The following is a 27,929-nucleotide window of genomic DNA, read 5'->3' as shown; positions in this document are numbered from 1 at the left end:
ATGGCCTACATAGAGTCAAACATATAATGGGCCCACGGCCTCACACAAGGGCCTAATATACAACACAATGGGTCTTACTCAAGGGCCACATATACACAACAAGTGGACCCTGCTCATGGGTCTAATACATATCACAATGGGCCTTGCCCATGGGCCATGAATACATCACAATGGGCCTTGCCCATGGGCCTCAAATACAGGACATGTGGGCCCTACACATGGGTTTTGAATACATCAAATGGACCATGCATCATAGGCTTAATACATATCACAATGGCCCTCAACTACGGGTCACATATACATCATATAAGTCTCGACAATCGGCCTTGGTAATCGAATTCGATACTCAGAATCGGCCTTGACAATCGGAACCGGCCAATACAATCGACCTCGACAAATCGACACCGATAATCTACATCGATAATTAGCACCGATAATCAGCATCGATAATCAAGACTGACGACCGGTCACATAGACAAGACTGGGTCTATAGATGAACATCTGATCAACCATAATATAAAGATCAGCCCTCGGCCGTGGTTATATCAAATCTGGTAGCATGGAACCATCCGTCCATGGTAAATGGGGCCCACTTATTTGGGTTAACCCACGAAGAGAATGGGCCTAACAAGGCCTAAGGGAAGGTTACAATGAGGACATCTAATCGTCATTGCCCATCAATGAGGACATTCAACCCATATTACTCTCAAGTAGTGGCCCATGTAAAGTCAAACATAAGGTGGGTCCAAATATCTAACAGGTGGCCTCAAGTAATCGTCACAGGTGGCCTTACACATGCAGCACGTGGGCCTACACATCACGGTGGGTCGATACATTGGGCCACACCATTAGCCTAATATGCACATCACGGTGGGTCGCATCATTGGGCCGCATCAATGGGCGTCAATCAAACAAGTGGGCCGCATTAATGAGCCGCACTAATGGGCCTTATACACATCAAGTGGATTGCGTCAATGGGCCGCACGAATGGGCCTTATATACATCAAATGGTCCGTAATACATGGATCAAAAATATATCTCAATGGGCCTCACTATATGGGCCATAAACTCATCACATCGGGCCTTGCCCAGGGATCTCGAATACATCACAATGGGCCTCAATTGCATCAAATGGCCCAATCAAATGGGTTGAATCAAATAGGCCGAATCAATTGGGTTGGTCGAAGGGGCCAAGTCGAATACATCATGCATTCATCGCAAGGAATCATTATGGTGCATAAAAAAAAATGAGTCATATCCAAAGGATCATATGGACTATGCCACAAATGACAATGGTGACAATGATTTCCATCGTTATATTTCTAGTGGGCCCACCATAGTATTTATTTTCCATCCATACTATTCATAAGGTCACAAGGACCCAAACAGGGAAGGAAAATAAGTATTATATTGAATCAAAACTTCTGTAACCCAAAGGGGTGTCAAGGGTGGGCATTCAACACCACTGTTTTCTATAGGATTGTCCACTTGATATTAGATCTGTCTTATTTTTAGTCTCAAGCCCAAGGACGAGTTCACCAATTGTATAGATGGTTTAGATAAAACACACGTGGCATGGTGGGCCTACATCCAATCTAATGGACGGCTTGGATATAGACTACGTACATAAAAAAAAAGGGGGGTCCACCATCCCACCATATGAACGATGTAGATAAGACCCACACATCACGTGTGGCCCCTCAAAATTGGATGGACGGTAAGGATACAGCACATGCATCATGGTGGGGCCGCATGCACGTCAAATGGATGGACGGCAAGGATACATCACGGTGGGCTCCACCCGTAAGATGGATGGACGGCTTGGACGTCATGGCTGCTGCACCGTCCAGCAACTGGACGGTGCAGATGTAACATACATCATAGTGTGGTCCACCTTAACATATATAATATAATTTAATATATTATATTATCATATCATGTAATATATTATATTATATTACATTATATTATAATCTGACATAAAGAAAAACCACCGTCCAGAGAGTGATGATGTGGACAGTGCAGATCTGATGCTTATATCGTGGTGGGTCCACACGTGTGACCCACCTCTCATTCATATATGCTATATTATATATATAATATACTACAACATCATGTAATATAATATAATATAACAGGTACAAGAAACATGAAAAGCCACCGTCCAGCCCCTGCATGCTCTGGACGGTGTTGATCTTATGCATAAATCACGGTGGGTCCACACGTGGGAGTGGCCCACCATGCATTTATTATTAATATAAAATATTGTATTATATGATAATATATATCCTATATATGTATGCATACGTGGAGTATCAACGTCCGACGGGCAGTCTGATGAATGGACGGTCTGGATGGGCGGTTGGATAACTGTATACAGCAGGTGGGGGTCCGCGGTCACCAAATGAGTGAATGGTTGGATGGCATATGCAAATTCATGAAAGGCCCACCGTCCACTGGACGTTGGGATACAAAACATACATTAGGGTGGGTCTGGACGACCTGCTGACGTCCTCAGCAGTGGACCCACGTATCTTGGTGGCGCCAATACACCAGCCATGTGCTTGTGTGCGGTACCCAGCAAAACCGCTGGATAGGTGGGTCCCACGTGGGGCCCACCATAATATTTATTTTCCATCCAATCAGTTGAGAAGGTCATACAGACCCGGATTGAAGAGGAAAAACAAATTTCATAATGATCCAAAACTTCTGCCAAACCAAAAAGGGCTTCAATGGCAGACGCATAACCCTCACTGTTTCTTGTGATGTGGGCCACCTGAGCCCCTCATATAGCTGATTTTTGGGGGCCCACTATCCAAAAAGGGGACCTATCAAATGCACGGCGATGATGATCAACACACATCATGGTGGGGCCCACTGTTGGGACCATGGGTCCCTGCCCGCTGTCAACCGCAACCTCCAGCTGTTGCAACAGCAGCAGCAGCGCCAACTGATTTTTTTTAATTAAATAGTAATTTCATGGTTTTTCTGATGTGGGGTCCGCAACAGGAGAATCCGACCCGGCGGTTGGGTTCTATGGCTCAAGATAACTTGAATGAGCCCAATATTCGATGTGTTTGGTGTATAAAAATATCAAAGTGGGTTTTAACGGTAAAATTTACTGTTTTCCACGCTACGGCCTGACAGAAAATCGGATTGGCTTCATAAATCGGCTCAACGCCTAAATTGAGCTTGGGAATGGAATGGATGGCGTGGATTTGATTCATATAACAAAGTGGGGCCTACATGAACAGCCCACCCAAGGCTTGGAATTAAGCTGATATTTTTGTTTTCATTGCTGGACGGTATACACATCATCAGTTCACACTTCACTAAGCAGCCACGTCCAGCGTCCTGGACGCTGGACGGTTTGGGTAACACACACACTCATATATATAGCCCCACCTATAGGTGCGCCACAAGTGGGCCACCAAATGGTTAGATGGCGTAGATAAGACACATCAAGGTGGGATCCATCATCACATAAAATTTAAAAAAAGAGGGAGAGAAAGAAGCACCCACCTATGATCTGCTTGGACCTCTTCTTCCATCAATGCATCCTAGAGCTCCAAAGGGTGCATTTGAACGGTGGAGATTGATTTTGGAGAGTGGGATTGGGTGGTAGAGAGTGGACCACACCAAGCTCCTCCATGGAAGCCATGGACGTTGGAGCTCTTGGGGTTGTTTGGAGAATGAGAGAGAGATGAGAGAGAGAGGAGTGAGAAAGAGATGGGTGATGGGAGAGAGGGATGGGGCATGTTGACTTTTGGGTGAAAAAGGAATGGGTGCCATGCCTTGTTGGTGAAAAGGGAATGGCTAAGTAAGGTTGTGTACTTAGACTTGATTAATGGATTGATGTGACATTTAGGCTAGAGATTCTCTTGGAAATTGCGACGCGCGGTGTTTTCTCGAACCGAAGGCGGGCCCACATTTCCTGGCCTGAGTATCGCATCGGCGAGCGAGACGTGACGTCGGAATCGCAGCTGACTCTAGAATATGGGATATCACTCGGGGTCGCGCGCAACTGCCAATAAAATATCGCGGGTCACCGAAATTCCACCGGGAGGACCACAGAAGCCTACGGGACGGTATAGGCTAGAATACGGGGCTTACAACTAAAAAGTACGGGGTGTTACAGGTTTGATGGCTTGCATGTGATAATCAAGTGGTAAATCATCAAATCCAATGTTGTGGACCCGATGGATGGCAAATTCACTGAGCCGGGTCCCAAAACTTGTGATGTATGGATTAATTGCATGATTTTGAGTTAATTGTTATCGACATAGTGTAAGTTAATCTAAAGTCAATGTCTCTGATGTTACGATATGTTATTTTGAAAACCAATCGGATGGATGGCTTGATGAATGGGTGAAGGCACTCCTGTTGCCTTGATTTAGGCCAAAATTATTTGCTTAAGTTAGATTGTGTTTATATTAACCTAGGTTTCCATGATAACACCCGAGTATCCAAAGTATGGGGTATTAAACTAGATGACTAGATGAAATGTTTAGATTCCATAATACACACCATAGGTGGGCCCCACACAACTCTAACGCATGATAAATACATACATACTTAAAGTGGACTGACGCGGACTTAGGTTAGGCTCATTATAATGTTTCTGAGAAGTCAATCACATCCATCTATTTTTCCAACTCAACTTAGGACACAAGTCCAAAAATGAAGTAGATCCAAAATTCGAATGGGTTACACGACAAAAAATAGTGGGGATTGAATGTACACCGTTGAAACATCTGTGGGCCACAAAAGTTTTAGATCTGGATAATACTTTTTTATGTTTTCAGTTCATCCAAGTGGGAATGACCTGATGAACGGGTAATCACACTGTTTCTATAGTATAGTCCACCTAATACTTGGTTTTTTTTTTCTGGGCTCATACCTTAAAATGATATGCCAAAATAGCTGTATGACATAGATATAGAATACATATATCAAGTGGGCCTTGGGAGACGGATTGGCTGCTCCCCATGACACCAGCCCGGTGGCTGGTGGTCGGTGCTCTGGGCCCCACCATGATGTATGTGATTAACATAACATCATTAACATAGAATAATTAATATAGCATGATTAACATAGCACGACCAACATAACATGATTAACATAGCATAATTAATATAGAATAATTAATATAGCATCATTTTTGGAATAATGAACATAGCAACCAAATTAAAATAAGCATGACTACATATGATGTCTGATATAATTTATGGTTGATTAATTATATCCCAATCTCAAGTGGACCACATTACAGGAAACGCATGTTCAATGAATGCCGACCATTAAAAACTTTTTGGGGCCATAAAAGTTTTGGATCAAAATTATCTTTGTTTTTTTCACTTCATTTGGGTCTGTATGACCTAATCAACATATTAGATGTCAAATAATAGTACAATGGGCCATAGGACGATTTTAATAGTGGATATCCAATCACTATTCTTTCCCAGTGGTGTGGTCAACCTGAGATTTATATCCCTCTAATTTTTTGGATCAAGCCATAAAATGATATTTAAAAATGGATGAATGTCGTGGATGAAACACATACATCACGATGGGGCCCACAGAGCACCGATCAGCCACTGGGCTACGTCACGGAGTACCAATTCGTTTATACCTCACTATATTAACTCATTCCTTCACCTCACTAAATAAGTCCATCCATTCACCTCAACATGCATTTTTTCTTTTTTTTATCAAAGTTCTAGAGCTGCTACTGTGAGGCCCGTATCCTAGCCCGTACTATTCTATAGGCTTCCGTGGTCCCCCCGGTCGAATTTCGGCAACCCGCGATCTGTTATTGGCGTTTGCGCGTGATCCTGAGTCATATCCCATATATCAGAGTCAGCTCGACTCGAAACTTATACCCTTACGATCGTGCCGTCGCCACGGTTCCGACGCAGCGTCTCACGCACCGAGGCGATACCCGGGCCAGGAGATGTGGGCCCCCGTTCAGTTCGAGGAAAACGTCGCACATTGTAAATATCGAGAGAATCTCTAATCAAATCAATCCCATCAATCACCACATTATGTCAAGTACAACACCATTCCCAAAGTCAACTCTCTCTCTTACACACCCTTACATGTCAAGTACACATCACTCACTCCATCACCCATCTCTCTCTCTCTCTCTCTCTCTCTCTCTCTCTCTCTCTCTCTCTCTCTCTCTTTACATCCCATCCTCTCTCTCTCTCTCTACATCCCATCCTCTCTCTCTATCTCATTTCCCATTTTTAAGTAAGCAACCCAACGTCCATGAGAGAGCTTTGTGTGGCCCACTTCCTACCTCCCATCTCCACCATCCAAAGAACATCTCAACCATTGGAATCATCTCCTTATAGCTCTAGATCGTGTTGGCGAAAGAAGGAAGAAGAGATCAAAGATGGGTGATTTTTGTATGATTTTGATGATTAGAGGGCCCACTTGTTGTGGGTCCCACTTGATGTATGCATTGTATAAGAGAGGGGCCCATAGTGACGGGGTCCCTCCATCTCACCATTCCTCTCTCTCTCTCATGTGTTGTGGACCCCACTGTGATGTATGATCCACGTCATCCCATCCATGGGGCCCACCTCGCTAGTGTCTAGCGAACAGGCCGCCCAGACAGATCTGAATGAAGTGATATCACAAATAGCAGCTTGATCCGGAGCTTTGTGGGACCACCTTGATTTATATATTTTACCTCCACCATCCATCGACAGTGGGACCCACCCCACGTGTGGGGCCATGCCTTGATGTATGAGTTCATCCAGGCCGTCCAGGGCCTGGACGCTGCTTTTAAGGGCCCTGATGTACGTGGGACCCACCTTGGGAAAAACGGATTGACTGGCTGCACCACACGCAGCTATAGCTGCTGCTGCTATATCACGTCATCAAGGTCCTGTGGGCCTAACCTGATGTATATGTTTGTATCCTCACCGTCCATTGACGGTGGGACCCACCTTGATGATGATCCACACCGTCCACCTGTGTGGACCACCGTAATGTATCTGTATGCCACACCGTCCATTGTTGGACGGTGTTGTGCAAGCACTGCCGTGATGTATATTCTACGTCATCCATCTGTGCACCTCACCATCCATCTGGACGTGAGGCAGATCCATATCTTGGTGGGCCACGTGTGTGGGACCCACTGTGATGTATGTATTAAAATCCACACCGTCCCTGGTTGGGACGACGGATCCACACCATGACGTATGTGTTTCTTTTACGCCACCCATCTGTTTGCTGTGGGGCCCACCCCACACGTGTTACACGTGTGGGGGTGGGGCCCCCTTGCCATATGTGGCAGATGATCCAAACCGTCCGTCATCGGGTTGGGTCCGGTGATCCAGACTGTCCATCTATGTGGACCCCACCTCCTTTCAGTTGTTGCGGACGATAGCAATTTCTGTGGGTCCCTTTTATCCACGCTATCCGTCCAAATGGTGGGACCCACTGTTGTGATGACATCAGCAGGTTATGTGGGTCCCACATGATGTATGTGTTACATCCAAACCGTCCATCCATCCGTTGAGATCGCCTTAAGGCTTGAGACTAAAAATAAGACAGATCTAGTTATCAAGAGGACCATACTGCTTAGAGATTGAATGTCCGCCGTTGAAATTCTTTTGAGAGTATAGAAGTTCTGGATCAATATAATATTTGTTTTTCCTCTGGATTCAGGTCTTTGTGACCGTATGAACAGGTTAGATAGAAAATAACATTATGATGGGCCCTACCTTGAAGATGTGTTGTATCCACACCGTCCATTCATTTTAACGTGAGCCACACCTTGATGTATTTATGGCCCATCCATTGAGGCTCATTTGATGTATATGAGGCCCATGGGTTACGGCCCATTATGATGTATATTGATGAAGCCAATGGGTTACGGCCCATTATGATGTATATTGATGAGTCCCATGAGTTATGGCGCATTATGATGTATATTGAGGCTCATGGGTCATAACCCATTGTGATGTATTTGAGGACCATGGGTCGTGGCCCATGGTGATGTATATTAGGCCCATGTATGTGGCCCATCGTGATGTATATTAGTCATGTGAGGAGGCCCACTATGATGTGTTTTGAAGCCCATGTGGGGAGACCTATTGTGATGTAATTGTGGCCCACATCTGAGGCCCGATGTGATGTGTATGTGACCCATGTGTAGGGCCCACATGTTATGTATTTGAGGCCCGAATATGAGGCCCATTATGATGTATATGTGACCCATTTGGTGAGGCCCATTACGATGCATATGTGGCCCGAATATGAGGCCCATTATGATGTATTTGTGACCTATTTGGTGAGGCCCATTACGGTGCATATGTGGCCCATGAGTGAGGCTCATGGTGATGTGCATTAGGTCATTGCATGAGGCAATGAGCCCATTATACGTTTAGTCCTATGACGGCCACTCCTTGGGAGCAATGATGGTTAAATGTCCACATTTATGGGCGATGATGGTTAAATGTCCACATTATGACCTTCTCTTAGGCCTAGTTAAGCCCATTCCCATCATTCTCTAGTGGGTTAATCCAAATTACTTGGCCTCATTGATATTTCTTGATTCATCATCGGCCATCCATCTATGGACCCTACCTTGCGTCAAGGCCGATTGTCGAGGCCGATTCCGATTATATAGGCTTCTTCCAATTGTTGATGCCAAGTATCGAGGCCGATTTCGATTTGTCGAGGTCGATTGTATAGGCCAATTTCGATTTGTCGAGGCTGATTGTATAGGCCGATTCTGATTGTCGAGGCTTGAGTATGGAGGCCGATTCCGATTTATCGAGGCAGATTCTGATTGTCGAGGCCGATTTCGATTTGTCGAGGTCGATTGTATAGGCAGATTCCAATTTATCAAGGCCGATTCCGATTGTTGAGGCAGAGTATCGAGGCCGATTTCAATTTGTCAAGGGCGATTATATAAGCTGATTCCGATTTGTCGAGTCTGATTGTATAGGCCGATTCCGATTGTCGAGGCCGAGTATCGAAGCCGATTGTATAGGCTGATTCCGATTGTTGAGGCCGAGTATTGAGGCCAATTCCGATCGTCGAGGCTGATTGTATAAGCCAATTCTGATTGTCGAGGCCGAGTATCGAGACCGATTCCAATTGTCGAGGCCGAGTATCGAGGCCGATTCTGATTGTTGAGGCCGATTTCGATTGCCAAGGTCGATTGTCGAGACCTATATGATATATATGCAACCCATAGTTGAGGCCCATTGTGATGCATTTGAGGGCCAGGCGATGAAGTCCACTATGATGTATATGAGGCCCATGTGAGAGGTCCATCGTGATGTGTATTAAGCTGTTGAGTGAGGCTCATGGTGTTGTATATTAGGTCCTTATGTGAGGCCATGAGTCCACTATATGTTAGGCTCTGTGTGGGTCATTCCTTGGGGGCAATGTTGGTTAAATGTCCACATTGTCGAGGCCGATTGTTGATGCCAGTTATTAATATCAATTATGAGTATGTGACAGCATAGCATCATGATACATGCCCATACGCATCATCTGCATGTTTATTGTGAGATGTGATTGACCCTTGCACATGCCGTGGTACAGATGGTTTATGAGACTCCCTGATAGGTGGAGTTATCCCGCATGAGCGCACCGTATGCGCAGGATTAATGCATGATTGGACTACATGATTCATGTATCTTGCATTGTGTGATTGTGATTACTGTATGCCCTATCGACATCAGGGCTGTGACCTCCATAGGAATGTCGTGGATGGCCAGATAGAACACCGAAAATATTTAGTTTGAACATCTGGGCACTTTAGATGTCTGTGGGTGAAAGTCCATAAACCTCCGAGGTCAGGAGACGCCCCAACATTTAAACCGAGTGGATACATGAGTGCCCGAGTGCCAAATACTAGTAGGTCGTGTCTCCCACTGTGTTATGGTCGGTTAGGAGGGGGTGTGGCCTTATCCGCCCGAGTGAGGGGGCTATAAGCTAGGCTGAGTTTGACCAGCTCCCAAATGGGTCCGTATCAACGAGTCGGATAAGCATTGATATACTATTGGCTGGCGGGTAGTAAGGTCTTTTCCACTCGCTAGGCTACGCGGCCGACTGGGGCGGTAGCCAGCTTTGAGTGTACTAGACCCCGGTGATGATCCCAGAGAGGTACGGTGCTAATATGTGGACTTATTGAACAGGAGTTACATACTCATTCACTATTCACTCGAACCGGTGGTGCGCAACTATCTATTACGTGTACCTTCGCAACGGTCAGGATTTCGATTGGGGCGTGCAACTAATCTGAGATCAGGAGTTTACCACATTGAGTCTGACTATCCAAAATTAGGTATGGGACTGGTTTAGATAAAAATCCCTTGTGATAGACCCCATAGCCTGCGATATTACGTACTATCATCCCGAAATTCACTACAGTTTGTTTATTTCATTCGCACCGCATATTACATTGCATCCGCAGCATTTAGCATTTCAAGTTACCATGTTTCTGCATTGATATGGCCAGTAACATTCATGTCTTGCATCGCATAGCCTTGGTACGGCTAATGGCACTCATGGACTTATCAGTATATTTTCGCTTACTCGATATCATATGATTCATAATCTTGTCAGTATTTCTGCGTATTTTGATATTGTATGATTTATGGCATTGTATTGCATACTCGGCACTTATCGTGTGCATACACTTTCACCATCGACTAAGCTTTTTATAAGCTTATACACGATAGATGCATGCAGGTGGCGTTAGGTTGTAGCAACGTTGGGCATGGAGCGTGCAGCGGTCTTCTAGAGCATAATTAATGTTAACAGCATAATTAATATAAAATACTTATTCCAAATTAACATAGTATAATTAACATAATATAATTAACATAGCATTATTTTTGAAATAATTAACATAGCATAATTATTCTAAATTAACATAGCATAATTATTACAAATTAACATAGCATAATTAACGTAACATCATTTTTGAAATAATTAACATAGCATAATTAACATATCATGATTATTTCAAAAATGATTAACATAATTAACATAGCATAATTAATATAAAATAATTAACATATCATGATTAACATAACATAATAACATGCATCATTTTTAAAATAATTAATATTGCATAATTAATATAGAATGATTAACATAGCATGATTAACATAGCATAATTAACATAGAATAATTAACATAACATCACTAATTAACATATATTAATTAACATAAAATAATTAATATAAAATAATTAACATAAAATAATTAACATAGCATAATTAATTAATATGACACGATTAACATAGCATAATTAAGATAGCATCATTAACATAAAATAATTAACATAACATAATTAACATAGCATGATTAACATACTATAATTAACATTTAATAATTAATATATCATAATTGACATAACATCATTTTTAGAATAATTAACATAGCAACCAAATTAAAAATAACATGAATACATATGATACCTAATATAATTTATAGTTGATTAGTTATATCCCAATTTCAAGTGGACCACATTATAGGAAACGCATGTTCAATTTTTGTTAGGATGGTAAGTAATCAGTATCTAAACATCTTCTACTAGCATATATGAATTTGACTTAAAAAAAGACTTTTTTTTTATTTCTCTTTACTTCTGAAGCTAGTAGCTTTTTTTTTCTATTAAATTATTATAGTTATATAATCACGATGTCTGAAATCTGCTTCTTCGGTTTTTACATTGCCCCTGTTGCTACATTCTGTTCTTCCTCCCTTGCATGAGCTTGTCAATGCATTGCATGTTTCCTGCATTGGTCAGGATTGGCGATCCAAGAAATTGGCAGGTCCATTTATAAGGTGGGCTGCATGTTGTATAAAAATGTCTAATTGTTCATTCCAAAATGAAAGCATGTTGTCCACCGAATGAGGGAAGCTGCACAATTTTTCTTGTACATTTATTCTGTGGTCCACCTGACAAGTGGCATGGATCTTATTTCTACTGTACCCCATGTGCATGGCCATTTTGCAGTCTCTGTGGTGGTCAATCAGTGTTTGATTTTCATTTGCTTGATCACCTACAAAATATCACCCAATACTTTTTTTAAAAAAAATTGTTTGTGTTTTCATGTAATGGTGGTTGAGGCTTTACATGCGTATGACTACAATTTGGTTGTTTATAGGAACTGTGGCTAAGATAGATGCGAATTCTAAAACGGATGTTCTTGATTGCTGTCATTATCAGACAGGCCTTTCTGAGGACACTTATGCCAAGAACCAACAGATCCTTGTGCTTATGTTGTGCAAGATAAAAGTGTAATTGGGAATTGGGGATTGAATGCCTATCGATGAATATGGGTTCACAGATTGTTTGTGACAAATCTACCCGATCCATTTATTTCAACAGCTCATTTTAGTGCATGGGCCTAGCCAAAAATGAGTCAGATCTGGAGCTCAAATGGGCCACACAATATGAAAGAGTAGGATTGAGTGCCTACTGATGAAACATATTGGGGCCATTGAGGGGCTCACTCTGAGCTATATATGTGGCTCATTTTTGGATAAATGCCCTGAAATGAGCAGAAAAAACAAGTATAAATGTGGCCCCACATACAGTCGGGGTTTGGGTTTGCATGGCAATCCACAGGCAAGGGCTGCTTAGCTGTAGGTGCAACCCACCATGATGTTTTTAATAATTCCACTCTACCCATCAGATTTTTTTAAATCTCAATATGTCCAAAGTGGGCCAATGAAATTTTAGACATTCGTGAGGCAATAGGATTTCGGATCATTCTATTGCATGGGCCCAAAAATGAGGCTGAGTCAAAACGCGAGTGGGCTAAATGAAGAAGATTCCATCTCATTTTATGGCATGGGCCCAAAAATGGGGCTGATACCACAATCCAGTGGGCCACATAATAGTAAACATTGGGATTGAATGCTCACCATTGAAACATCCCGAGGCCATCTGGCTTCACTTTAAGCTTTGGATCTGCCTCAATTTTAGGACCATGCCCTAAAATGAGCTGGCGAAACAAATGGGCTCCATGTATGGTTAGCGTTAGAAGAGAGTTCGAGAGCAGTGACCCTAATTCTGGGGTAGTGATAATCGTAAGTCGTGGGGCCCACTTGTGATGTCCATGTGACATCCACTATATATTAACAGTGGGAACACCTACTCGTGAAATCTTTCCGCCCACATGATTTTTGAATGGACGATCTTTGAGCCGACGGATGTAGGTAGGCGGGGTGATTGCAGCTTTAAATACCAACATCATATCGTTCCAAATGCACGGGTTCAATGGCTCAGATGATAATTTGATGATGGTAACACCTACATCATATCGTTTTAAAATGCATAGTTTCAACGGCTAAGATAATAATTTGATGATGGTAATGGTGAGGGTCGCGCGAACGCGTACCCACTCTGCCATAAATTATGACGTCCACTCTCCCACTTGGGGAGATGGTAAGACAGGTCACCTCCTAAGTGCAATGGAAACACCTGCCCTAGGCGATCCGCCTTCTTGATCATGGATACACCTTGCCCAGGTAAGTATGCATCATTTCCTTATTTCTTCTCCTTTTATATTCATTTTTTTTACTTTCTTTCCTCTCCCCCAATCGATGTGGTATTCCTCCCCCTTCACAACCCTTCATTTCTCCACATAAACCTCTTATTAGAGCAAATGGTGGAATAAACGGTGAGGCCAAACAGGACCTGCATTGTAATTCAAATTGAAACTAAAGTATTAAATGAAATCATACATTTAAATTCATGTTCTCTATTACATCAACACTGAAAAGAAATTGCAAACTAAGTCTATTGCACTATAAAAACTATTAATAGAGTCTGACTTGCTTGAGATACTCCATCTTAATAACTGAAAAATGATTAAAATTGAGTGAGCACAACAGTCCAGTGAAATCATGTCCATCCTATTGGTGCACTTGTTTGGATACACCGATCAACGAATATGATGAATTGTCAGTTTAACAATTACTGATCATTAATTGGAGTCGTGGCTATATGGATACACGTATGCTTTTAACTTTATGTTTGTGTAATTAATTTGACTTTAATCTACAGTCAAAAAGCCACAGCTTCGAAAAAATTTGGATAGAGACAATTAACTTAAATTACTAATAGCTTCTAAGCGCATTCGTAGATCTCATGCGCTCACATTGCAAGCCCAAGTTGAACAATTCGATGCGTAGTCCCGACTCAATGTTCCATAATAGATGTCAAGTCTGTCAAGACAAGCATCTTTCTATAGTTTCATGTCTAGTAACTCACTAACAAACAGTATAAAGCTTGTTTGGTTAATATAGACATTTCTTGAATGAATTAACTATCGAGATTTCTTGTGCACGATAGGTAAGGTTTGGATTGGTTAAGTTCGTAGTGTGACTTATTCATAATTAACGGAAATGGTGATTTAATCCTAATCACCCTAAATCAATGATTTAGAGGCGATAAGGTAATTGGGTCAATTAAATGTATGTGCATGAGATAATTAAGATCTAATCCATTAATTATCTTAGTTTTAGGTAGATCTTCATTAAGTGACGATTATCTTAATTAATTAGCAGTGGGTCGTCTAGATCTAGGCCCTCTATGGGTAGATCACAGGGTTAAGCCCAATATTTTGGTGATCGGACATATTCGATAGCTTCTTAAGGCTATCTAGTTAAATTTGTACGGTTCTTTTAATGGTATTACCCATGTATTTATTAGGAATGAGCACTAAAAACTAGGTGATAAAATTAAAATATTTCTACCAAAATTTTTCTCAGGATTTTTTAAATCCTAATTGGCAAAAATTCGGGACATTATACAAACATATAGTTTCTGGTGTTAAACATGTACCAAACCTGTGGAAGAATCTTCTTTCATAAAAAAATTTAAAAATAAAAAAAAAGTTCGATAAAGATAACTATAACTTTTTTGATAAAAAGAGTTAGTTGAAAATTGTTAAAGGAGCGTTGATAGTGGCGAAAGGAGAGTGTATGTGCAGTTTGTATTATTTAATTGGAAATATCTTGGTTGTCGATACTATTGTTGCTAATGCCATGATAGACTTTGCTATAATCAAGCACAAGCGGCTGGGCCACATGAGCAAGCAAGTACTAAAGGTACTTCTTGATCGAAATTTACTTATTGGTTTAAAGTCTATTAATTTAAAATTTTGTGTGGAGTACTTACATGGAAAGCTCCATGGAGTCCATTTTCCCTCATCCATTATCAAAAGTAAGGATGTTTTAAATTTAATACATTCTAATACTTGGGAGGTTTCAGTCAAATCATTGGGAGGTTCGAAGCGCTTTATTTCTTTTATGACGATTTCTCCAAAAATGTGTGGGTTTACATGTTGAAAAGTAAAATTATGATTTTACTTGTTTTACCAATTTTAAACATTAGTTGAAAATTAAAAGGGAGAGAAACTAAAGTGTCTGAGAACTGATAACGGAGGAAAATAAATCTCAAAATAATTTAAGGATTTTTCCAATGAGCATGGCATTAAGGGGCATTACATGGTCTCTTGTACTTGATAGTGGAACTAAGTTGCAAAATGTATGGACCATATGCTTATGGATCGTGTTAGGTGCATACGAAGCTCGGCTAGACTCGAGCAGTGTTTTTGGGTGGGAGTCATTAATACGGCTCATCACTTGGTAAATCATTCTCATACAACTGCACTAGATTGTAAGATCTTTAAAAATGTATGGTATGAAAAACTTGTTAATTATTTGTTCCTTCATAATTTTAGTTGCAGTACCTATATATGGATGCTCAAAGAGCATAGGACTAAGCTTGATAAGAGGTCCAAAAAGTATATTTTTCTTAGCTATATAGATTAAACAAATGAGTACAAGCTTATGGGACATTACTACCCATAATTTAATAATTATCTGAGATGTAGTTTTTAATAACGATTCACTGCTGAAAGATATAGAATTTTTGAACTTAGAGCTGCGAGAGATAATTGAATTGGAATTTTTAAACGATATTTAAAATCATCCTATTGATTCAAATGATCGGCGACTTGATGTTATTGCTAAAGATAAAGTTGATGAAGAGTATATAAAGGACATACTGGGTGTTGAAACTCAAAGTGACCAAGATCGCCCGAAGAGAGCTACGAAACCTTCTGTTTAGCTCAAGAATTATGTCGCAACTTACGTTTACATGATAGAAGAATGCGAGCCTTGTCCATATTGAGAGCCATGTGAATATGTGGATGCTAGCCAATGAAGTGTGTTTATGGAGGAGAAAATGGAAGCTCTACATAAGAATAAGACTTGAAAATTTGTTGAATTACCCAAATAGTGGAAGCCTATTGGTTGGGGATAGGTTTAGAAACTGGAAAATGATAATAATGAGAATGTTGAAAGATATAAAGATCGATTAATGATAAAAGGGTATGCTTAAAAAGGAGGAATTAAATCTCAAAGGAATTGATGATGGAGGATTCAAGGTTTGGAGGTAAATAATGAAGACTCAAAGTGTCAAAGATAAAAGGAAATAATGTAGTATGACCAAAAATCAAGTTGCAAAGTAACAGAAGAAATCTACAAAGATTCGATCAATCGAACAGTAGGTTCAACTAATCGAAGATGGTTGATTTGTCGAGGAGATGGATTGAGTAGCGTAGAAACACAACATAAATTCTCTGGATAAATTTTAACATTTTCGACCGGTCGATGGACACATTCGACCGATTAAGCAGAATTCGGATTTATGTGAAAATTCATTGAACACTTTTTATTAAATTTGATCGGTCGACAAATGTGGTTGATATGTTGAAATGGAGAGGAATTTCAAAAAACAGTTACTGTACAATTTCATGCAATTTTGACCTATGTGTTCGACCGATTGATGTGATAGGTTCACGATGTGCGGAGTTACGTAAATTAAATCGGTTTCTGAATTATCAAGATGGTTACGAAAGCTGGGGTCTTTTGTACATCCCTAAACAGATCTTAGGGCTTGAGAGAGAGAGAGAGAGAGAGAGAGAGAGAGAATGGTGAAACTTCTTCGAAACCATCCTTCTTCTTTAATATTCAATTCTAGTTTATTTTCTAGTCTTTCTTTTTGTTTTTGTTTGAGAAGTTAGTCATATTTGGTTAATCTCTTAGCTAAGATTAAGGGATGAACCTTTTAATAGATATTCGATATTTAAATTCATTTTTAATTAAGGTTTTAGTTTATTTGTGTTGAATTGTGATTGAAAGTGATTGAATTCTTAGATAGGAGAAGGAATTAATATGTAAAATTGTTTTATCTATTATTACATTTGGGTATATTGGATGCTTTCAATTCCCTGCGATGTGATTACCTAAATCTTCATGAAAGATTGAGCCTATCATGATTCTAATATGGTTTAGATGTTTTTTGATTAATTCTACTATTTTATCTTCCAATTAGAATGAATTGTAATCCAATTTTAATTAAGTTATCAACTCGAGATGACGAATTAAGTTTAAATTCCATTTTTTGGGAATCCTTGGATGTTTAGTCCCTTTTATTAATTGTTTAAAACTCTCCTGCTTTGTTGAATTAAAAACCCAGACAAAACCTTATTAGTGTTAAGTGTATTCTCACTAGGGGTGTACATCGAGTCGAACCGAGTCGAGCTGACCTCAGCTCGACTCAGCTCGGTCACTAGCTAACCTCAACACGAACTCGGCTCGGATCGGTCCTCGAGCCTGACTGACCAACTCAGCTCAGTTCGGTCAGTAGCTCAGCTAAGTTTGAGCTAAGATCAAGCCGAGTTCGCCATTAAGGCATTTCCACAAACACTTGAACTGCAACTTTAAAATCTCACTATTTTACAAAACAGAAGCAATGATTTTACAGGTGTTTTATCAAACACCTTCTAAGCAACATAAAAACCAAGAAAAATAAAGAGAAAGGCTATCGTGAGATTTATATGAAGAGGATGACACCCGATTTGCCAGTTAGGATGTCTTGGGGGATTGTGTCATGGAAACTGTTGTTGGAGAGATCAATTGCACAAAGGAAGGTGAGGTTTGCTATGTGGGGAGATGGAGCCCACCAAGCTCTTGGACCCTAGATTTAAGGCTGTGATTCTTTGGTGCTTAGAACTACATGTTACTCCTTGTCAGTTACAGAAAAGGAGGGAATTGTTCCATGAGCTCAAGACTCAGACTGGGTCACTAGTTATGAGAGATTTGAAGGCGAGTAGAACGAGTCGATCAATTTCATTTCCCAATTGAGTTGCTGACTCTAACTAGGAGTTGATATACAGGAGGAGGATGAATGACGAAACTACCCACAAGGCAGAGAAATGGCGAAAGGATCCGAGTTCGATTCGAGCTGGATTCGATCCTAGTCGAGTCGAGCTGGGGCCTGCTCAAACTCGGCTCGAACTCATTTTCGAGCTCAAAAAATTAGCTTGACTCTACTCAAACTCAGCTTCGAACCGAGTCGAGCTAATCGAGCTAGCTCGGTTCGTATACACTCCTAATTATTACCAAAGTCCCTGTGGATCGACCTCAGTCTTACCGAGTTATTACTGCATCATAGCCTTATACTTGGGGTTGTCAACCCTTGAGTTCTATTACACCACCTCCTTCATCTCTCAAGGTTCAACCAGTTGGAACCTCATCGTCTACTTTTCCAGTACAATAGAAACGAACCAAGCCAAGCCCGGCCCCTTGTCCAATGGGTCATCTCAGACATAAGACTAGGAAAATAAAAGAGAGACAAAAATGTATTACAACTGACCTGACTAAACTAGGTATCCTTAATCAAATTCCGACTATACAAAGGTTCGAATAATTTTATCATTTAAAGTTCAACCCTATTATACCTCTTGAGATATATCAATCAGATATGCAAGAGGCTTTATGGCGTCGTGAGTATCTCCAAATACAATAATGGAAATTTTGTGAAATAGAGTTACCTCTATTTGACGAGGAGCTGCCACCATTCCTTGAAGTCACTTTTATATTGGTCGACCTTGTTAAACCAGGGTGACTTATGTTGGCTATAACTCGTGGGGCAAATCTTTTGCTAGTTCATTGGGTGTATATCTGTATGATCATGGTGTCTATTACTTTTTTTGGCCTTATCTTTAAATTATTATTCCTTATAGTGGATCATTGTTAATAAGTGAAGGAGATTCGACCGATGATAACTATTAGGAGCAACACCTTAACTGTATCAGAAGAATGGGCTTAAGTTCCAGCTATGTCAGCAGTAAAAGTAGAACAATTGACATAAACATCAACTAAGGTTGTGGATCTATCAGAGATAGTGGTGGATACAGACAGTCCACCAAAGGTTATCCTTATTGAGGAAAGATGTATCATTATTGCTTTACTTATTAGATGCCAACGTCCAGCTTGCTCAAAAATCACGCATGTTGATCCTTCATCATATACTCATCCATCTATAGGATCTCATTCTCCTCAAAAAGATAAAGAATATAGTGACCCTACTGCTGAAGCTAAAAATTCAGAGACTGTCCTTAAAGTATTGAATCCTTTGATTCACATATTGACCACTTCAGTTAGTTTGACCTAGAGACTTGAACAACAATTGACTATCGTCAAACCCACTATTTCGTCGAATGTACCAGTAACGACCTCCGCTCAAAGCCGTGGTTGATTCCTCAATACCGATCATTGATGCCCGACCTATTAGGGATCCACCTCTCACTACCGTTGATTTATTATAAGTTGGAGAATCGGTTGGCCCTTCTTGAAAAATGGGTCAAGACCTATTACCTCATTCTTTGGCCAATTTAACAATATTGAAAAGTTAACTTCTCTAACTCCTAAGACTACGTCATATGGTGGTGGTCGATCCTACTCTGGTTTCATCATCTTATGATGATCAACTCTCTGAAATTAACTTATTACAGAGGGAGGTAAAACACTTCTAGCTTTCAACTTGCCTGATCTTGTAGTAAATGATCGACTGTAATCTTTGGCCATGCATGTGAGCTGACTAAAGTCCTTTAGGGCTCTTGATGAATCTCAGATCAACTTGTTAAGGTGAATCTTGTCAACCACAATGACTACAAAGCAACAAAAAATGAAGTTAATCGAGCCGAAGTTTCCCTACAACCTCATCAACAACTAATCTTAAAAGTCGTTGCTTCAGTTTAGAGCATGGATAGCCAACTACTATAATGTAAATTTGGTTGTATCCATAATGATCATCCATAAATGATCATATTTTATGACCTGTTGGTTGATCCATCAACTGATTGGCAACCAACATAGGATATTCATCTTTTAGAGTTCATGATTCAAGTTTTTAAAGTCAATGCGAACCCTTGTTTTCCTATTCTTTTCTTACCAATTGAACTACACTAGAGATCTACTTAACATACATTATTAATTGAATGAAGTTGACCTTCAACAATGTAACGACTAAAAAATTTACCAACTTGGAATTCTAAAATCCTTTTTTAAAAAATTGATAATATTATTTTAATCTATTACCTAGTGATCTTTAATACTTGATCCTAACAAAAATACAGTTGTTACCAGTAAAGAACATAGACAGTCTTAGAAACCTATCGAATACTCATGATCACCTAAATCTTATATTTAGCCTTGTGATATGATTTTCTAAGGCCAAGAGCTAAATGACACACTACTGATTAATCGGAATCATTGTAGTTTAATGAAGATCTACCTAAAAATGAAGACAACTAATGGATTAGATCTTAATTTTCCAACATACCTAAACCACATTGACCTAATCACTTTTTTAGCTGAAAATCATTGATTTATGATGATTATGATCGAATCACTATTTTTGCTAATTACAAATATGTCATACCATGAACTCAGATAATCCAAACCTTATTTATTGCACCTAAGAAATCTCAATGTCCAAATTATTCCATAAATGCATGTATTAACCAAACAAGCTCTAGACCATTCATTAATGGGCCACTAGACTTGAAACTATATAAAGACATTCTCCTTAGTAAGCTTGACATCTATTGCAAGACATTTAGCCAAGATTACATGCTAAATCGTTCAACTTGGGCTAACAAGGTGAGCGCATGAGATGTGCGAATGCCCTTAGAAACTGTCAGGAATTTAAATTAATCGTCCCTGTTCGAACTTTACTGAAGTTGTGGCTTTCAAACTGTTAGATCATGATCAGATTAATTAAATACACTAGTCTAAATTAATATCATACATATATTTGTATAGTTACGACCCCAATCAATGATTAGTGTTTAGCTGACTTTTGATCGTATTTGTCAATCGTCACGTTCGAATTGCAGGGCGATCAAAACCATATATAAATTATCACTAGGGACAACTATCCTGCGATGTAGATCGTTTCATACAAATCCTAGTGGGCCCTAACAACTAGAAATAACCTCCCATAAGGTTATAATACAATTTTTCTAAAACTTATGGCCATTTAAACCTCATTTGGGCCTATTAATACCCTTCTCTTGGGAGCCCCCTCTCCTCATACAAAATTGCCCTAATTTTTTAGAAAAATAAGAGAAAGAGAAAAAAAGAAAATGAGAGAAAAAGGGAGTGAGTGGTAGGGAGCTTGGATTTAGAAATCATTGTTCTTGGTTAGAAGGACCAGTATAATACAACCCTAGTTACTACCTTATCCTCCATTGAATTCACTCCTACCGAGAATTAAAGAAAAGTTTTACACCTTACCCTTTGATTCAAGCAATCTAGTAATAGATTCATGTTCTTATTGAGTTTTCCTTCAATTTGAATTAGGAATTAGAGTTTTTCCTTAAAAACCTTAATCGTAAGCGCGATTAGGTCGCGTAAAATCATACTAAGGTGAGGACAATTTATTATAGGTTTTCTTTTACCAACCCTTGATACTCTCAGACGATGATTATATATTGTTGTTAAGACTATACACACTATACATGCTTAAATAGTGTTATTATTACAACCTTAATATCATTTGTTGTTGGTAGCCAACATGTTTGATGAAATGCTTGAACATTATGAAATTTCAAATGTTATAACTCTCTTATGCCATTTGTTAAATGTAGTTAATATATATGATTGTATCATTATAAATCGGGCTGTAATTATTCGTACATGTATTCAATTAAAATACACTGGTGTGGTATTAAGATGCTTCATGATTATATTTATGCATTTAATAGCTTAAATTATTATTATAGTGGATTGAGATCTACAAATTGTTTAAGTATATGGCATGCTTAGGGTTGACGATTCCAAGCTTATACGATCGACTGAGGTTAAACACAGACAACCGATAATAGTTAAAATTATACGAGAAGCTTTGCACCCAATGCCAATTTTTTCGGGGTTCTCCATAGTCGATCGGATCAATCTAATATAGAGCCAATCATTCTTTTATTTTATGATTGTATAACACATAATGAAACATGGAATACCATTATTACCATTCATTTTGAGTCCATAACCGTTAATGCGTTATGATCTTACAAAAGACTCATAAGCCAAACATGGTGGTATGAGACATCGTGTATGGGTTGTCAACCTATTCTATGGCAACGAGCCTCCCTGCAGTAACCTTTCAGCACAAATGGAGGTGACAGACCTATCATCTTGGACAAAAAAATAGGTAACTAGCCCCCTCCATATTTGATACTTCAATATGGCCTACCATCTTAGAGACAAATTTATGTGGTGAGCATTCTCTACATTTGATATTGGGGTGACGACCCTTACTGTTTGCATATTATTGGGCATTCATGGCATACCTTCGAAATTGTTGGTCACAATGTGTATTAGGTAACGAACCCAAAAAATTGGATCAATGGACACTGGTGAGGAGCCGAAACGAGCCACGTGATTCAAGAAGAGACTTATGATATAATGGCGGTATCTTAGCTTCACTAAATTATTATTTGAACTTAGATTAATAAATACTTGGCTAACTATGAATATTATGGCATTTGTTGATTTATTCAGTTGTATGGTTATTTTATTGATTTATTATGTTAATGAGGAAGTGCTATAATTATTATTATTACCGGGTCATGCATTCGTATATCATTCCATCTATACACTTAAACAAGCAGCTTAGAAAATTTATTGTTTTGTAACGTTATAGTTGCATATGCTTGATTATGTTCATAACATATGTAACTTGGAAAAATGAAAACACTAAATTGATCACTCACTTCTAACTGAGACAGTATTTTAAAACATCAACAAGATAACTTTGTCGACGCAAATACAGTCAAGGATGGCACACTGGAGGAGTCATATGTGGATACAGTTGATGAGGCTCCATACTTCCAGTTTACGATGGGCAGGCATAGGCAGAGTGCCTCGCTGCCATTGGTTGTGGCATTTTGTGCGTGGGTGTTGATATATATGTGTGTGTGTGTGTTTTATACTTATTAAGTTTTATTTATTGGGTCCCCCAACTGAGTGGATTCCGTGATCGGATGTATGTTAGATTCTAGCTTGATTAAACTTATATTCAGGTTTTTATACACTGTTTAGTTTAGCTCTTATGATTGTTTGGATGCTAATATAATTCTACATAAAAATCACACTTACGCAAAGCAAAAGTGACACTTGAAATGTTGGGAATCGAGTTCATTCTTGATGCCTAAAATTCAAAGAGTTACAAGTAATCTCTCGATTTTGTTATTGTATTTTGGCTATGACTCCATAATTATCCTTCTGGGAGGCTGCTTGACTAGTCAAAATCCTTCTTTTAACGGCAATCGATACTCAACTAACTTTCGATCTAAACCAGGCATATTGTGATAATCTCAAGTAAAGCAATCTTTGTGTTCTTGTATAGTTCAACCATTACTTCATATTCTTCAGGAGATAAGCATCCATTGATGTAAGTTGGTTAAGGACATTGGTCAATTCCTAAATTAATTTCAACTAATGGATCTTATACATCTGCTTGCAAATAATTTAGCTTTGCCAGTGCAACTTCCTAATTCCTCGAAAGACGTGTCGCCTTCGACAATCTCATCATATTCTAATAAACATTTAGTTATGTTGATAAGATAATCGTTTTCTAGCTTACGTTTATCCCAAGCTTGCTAGAGCTTTGTGAACCAAGTCGAGATTTCAGCCACTTCTTATCTTTTCCTCTGTGTCTTAGTCATGTTGACTCTTCAACAATATAAGATTACACTGACTGATACATAACAAGTATTTTTAGCACAGTTAATTCTTTACTGGAGGTGAGGCTTAAGTTCTTCATTTTAACAAAGGGTTATTTGATGATAAAATTTTCGTTAGTTGGTCAAATCTATCTCGACCTGTGAAAACTACTGATCTGACTTCGTTCTTATAAAAGTAAACTTAGATTGTACTAGACTCAACACAAAATAGTTTATTATCGGCTAGGACTAATTTGACTTTTCATTTATTCTAAAAGATAAGGAATTGATGTAAGAAGGACGAGATGCGATAAATTGTATGGATCCAATCTCGTTTAAATAGACGGTACCATGAAAAATGTCATCAATGCTTTCTTACTTCCAACTGTTAATTTGATTAATAGAATTCCTTCCGTGTTTGTTATGTCATCCGTGAAGTCAATGACTGTTACTTAAATGGTGATCATATTAACACGAGTTTTTCCTAATTTTTTCAATATGTTTCTGAGCAAAATATTAACTGTTACTCTACTATCCACCATAATGCGAGGGGTAGGACATCCGTTCATGTGTGCCAATATGAACAGCGTCTTGAGATGTTGTGAAATTGCATAAGAAGGTTGGTCAAATGTATCCCTGGTTCGATGGTGACGGTAGATGTACTTCTGTATTTTACATACTCTTAGATTGTCCCCCCTCCTATGACTAGGGTTACTCCCATCTATTCGATGTTTCCTTCAATAATACTTGGTTGATCTAGCTTAACCAAGAAATTTAGTAAGAGTGAGAATACTATGTTACAATTTATTTGTAATGACATCAATGTTTCGAACAAGATTGTCATCTTTTCTTGTTTATCAAGATTTCCTGATTTCTTTGGATTCGTTGCCTATTGAAAGTCATTATCATTCTTTAGAACCTTTGGATTTGTCAGCATCTCTTCGATTAATAAGCTTTCTTTTAAGAATTTTTGGGTAGCTCAAAGCTTTCTCTGAAAAGATGTTTTTTCTAATTTCATCGATCGAATCTAGTTTACCTAGGTCAGTTTATGTAGTATCCTTGGACAACACATTCTCTTCAACTGCCTGTTTTTTGTCGAAATTGATTACCCAAGCCTAATTTTAACAAATAAGTTTTCGACCATACATCATTGGTCTTGTTGGTCTGTCAAACCTCTAATTTTGCATTTACATGACTTTATTCGTTTCTCTTTGTCATTTTCTCCAAAGGGTATTGCAAAAATTTTAAGTTCTTGTCATCTGTAGAGGGTATTGAAAATTATTTAGATGGACAGTTCTAACCCATCAGTTAATTGTAGTCTCGATAGGCTTGACCATTCTTGATCGTTTTCTATCATAGTTCTCAAAAGTGTCCCCCCCCCCACCCCGGGTTTGGAGTTTGGTATTTTTGAACAGTACTGTTATCGTGTACATTCTTATATTTCTTCGACGCATAATACACCTTCATCACATGCTGTCATTCAACATTTTCATGGCATCACTCACATAATCAACTTTCCTAATTAACTATCGAATCATCACCAAAATGTCATTTCTCCCTTGATGTAGAGCAGGTCGTGGACACTTTCATGTCCAAGATGGACCAGCGAAGGCCCGATCAGAGGCAGAAGACATCAAGACCGTCAGAACTTTAAAACAGGCATATCTTGTAAACCGGAATGAGTTACTCGACGTACCATATGATTTTGGGGTAGGACGAGTTACTTTGGCCACGTCAAATTTGTGAGATTCCATCATATCGACGACCAAATTCCATGTTTAGTTTCGTTTTTACTATAAATAATAAGTTTTAATTTGATTACAACTCTTCATCTACTGGGCTTTAGGAGTTGTGTTTAAAATGAAAAGTGTTTAGAATAATTAGGAGAATAACGTGGTTAAGCCACATAGGACGCTTAATATAAAAGTAAATTTATTATTTATAGTAAGTTACGAATTTTAGAAAGTTTTAGCTATAGTGTACTTTTGATTTTTCTCACATTGCTTGGTATCCCTATTTAAATGGTTATGAATCATTTGTTTCATTATTCAATTAAATTTTGAATTTATTTCTATTTTCTTACTTTCTTTCCTCGTGGATTCGAGAAGTCTCGATGAGGAGTCCAGAGAAGCTCTGTGAATTCGGAGTAGTTATCCTTGAGGAAGACGATGATCGACCTCATCACATTCATCCCTGCATCACCCCTTATGTTTCTTCTGAGCTTCGATCTCTTACCGTCATTGTTTGGTTAATGACCGCGTTGCTCTATTATCGATGTAAGATCCACCTTTTTCCTGGGGGCATCCGTCTTTCTCAGGTCAGTGGTCACTATATTGATTCTCATCACCGGAGGGATGGATCGGTGTCTACTAATATGGCCTTGTTCTTTCTTTTTAAAAATTAATTTGAGCATTCCAAAATCTATATTAGATTGAATCACATTCCTAAAAGTAGTGCAGTTTCTTGTGAAGTGAGATCATGATCCATGCCAATTACAATATTCTAACTTTTTTAATTCTTTGGCCGAAGGAATCCTCTGTTTCAACAATAATTTAATGAAATTTTCAGCTAATAACAGATCAAAAATTTCATCAACCTTTGTAATATCAAACGAATTTCACATGTTCTGTTCTAAAATTCCTGTGGTGGTATTAGAACCTTGAAAAAGTGATTCGTCACTGGCCTTTGTCAAGGTCGTACAAACGAAAGACTTATTGAAACTTATTTTAGCCAATAGTAATTCATAGTTTGAATGCCGATAAAAAATCATGAGTGCCGAATTCTTTCATTGGTTCTCTTTACACAGAAGACATTTATATCTAGTCCCTCTGTCAGAAAGATTGATCAAATCTTCCAAATTCATCCATTAGGATTTCTTTCAAAGTTTGGCGCTTAAACCTTTCATAGCTACTTTAACAAATTGCGCTTTAGGAGGAATACTTGATATTTGTTCTTTGCTTTTTAAATTTGGGATTATGTATCTGTCTGCCGAATTGTCGAGTAACTATCTTAGGCGTGATAAATCAGCTGAAGAAAACTTGAGCTCGGTTCGAAAAATCTGGGTGTGAAATATTTGCTCCATATCTTACCATCTCTAAACCGAATTCGATGATAAATTAATATACCATGAAAACATAATGTAGGTCAATGAATTTACAAACAAATTTAGCTTCACATACTTATTAGTTGAGAATTCACTGCATTGCATGATAAAAAAACTAATGTGTTCCACTGTAGATTAACCTGTATCTCTGGAAAAAAAGTGTAAACTCAGGGATTTTGCACCCTCTCAACACATCGACAGGTTGATCAACTCAATCTAGGTAAGACTTATAGTAAACAGGCCGATTGCTACGACGACCATGATATTGTTTGATTACTTCATTTATTAGATTAAACAATTCATCCTGGCCCAGTTGCAGGGGAAAAAAATGTGACCCCTGGTTCTTGGGTCCTAGGTTAACTATCTGATGAAGCTATATGCCTTGGATAGGTCGCACCATTGGAACTTGCCCCACAAGTGTTTCGTTGTTCAGGATGAATTGTGCCCCTATGAGTATGTCGCGGTTTGAATTATTTTTGTTTTGACCGTTTGGTCAGCCATTTTATCCGTTTCTTCTAATACCATTTCTTCCTATAAGACTTGGGTAGCCGAACGTTATATGTATGTATATTCAACGGTGCTGGAGGAATCTTATTGAATGGAGGTACTTCATTATTCTAATGACGGTAATCAGGGAACCTGCCATTGAGAAACATCAAAAGCCTGTTAAAAGCTTCGACATGAGCTCTTGCTTGCTTGGTTTGCACTCTCATTTATTCTGTTAGTTGTTACAAGCTGACATTAATACTACC

The 27,929-nt window shown here is 39.0% G+C and overlaps 1 non-coding gene across 1 annotated transcript; it reads right to left on the bottom strand.

The window, feature by feature from the left end:
- Positions 1–13,366: 13,366 nt before the first annotated feature.
- Positions 13,367–13,526, bottom strand: LOC131222216 (U1 spliceosomal RNA). Its single transcript, XR_009159924.1, has one exon. It is a non-coding gene; the product is annotated as a U1 spliceosomal RNA (small nuclear RNA).
- Positions 13,527–27,929: the final 14,403 nt, after the last annotated feature.

The sequence above is a fragment of the Magnolia sinica genome, chromosome 12 (genome assembly GCF_029962835.1).
Source record: "Magnolia sinica isolate HGM2019 chromosome 12, MsV1, whole genome shotgun sequence".
NCBI lineage: Eukaryota > Viridiplantae > Streptophyta > Magnoliopsida > Magnoliales > Magnoliaceae > Magnolia > Magnolia sinica.
Note: the sequence above shows the minus strand (reverse complement) of the source record. Positions and strands in the feature narration are given on the sequence as shown.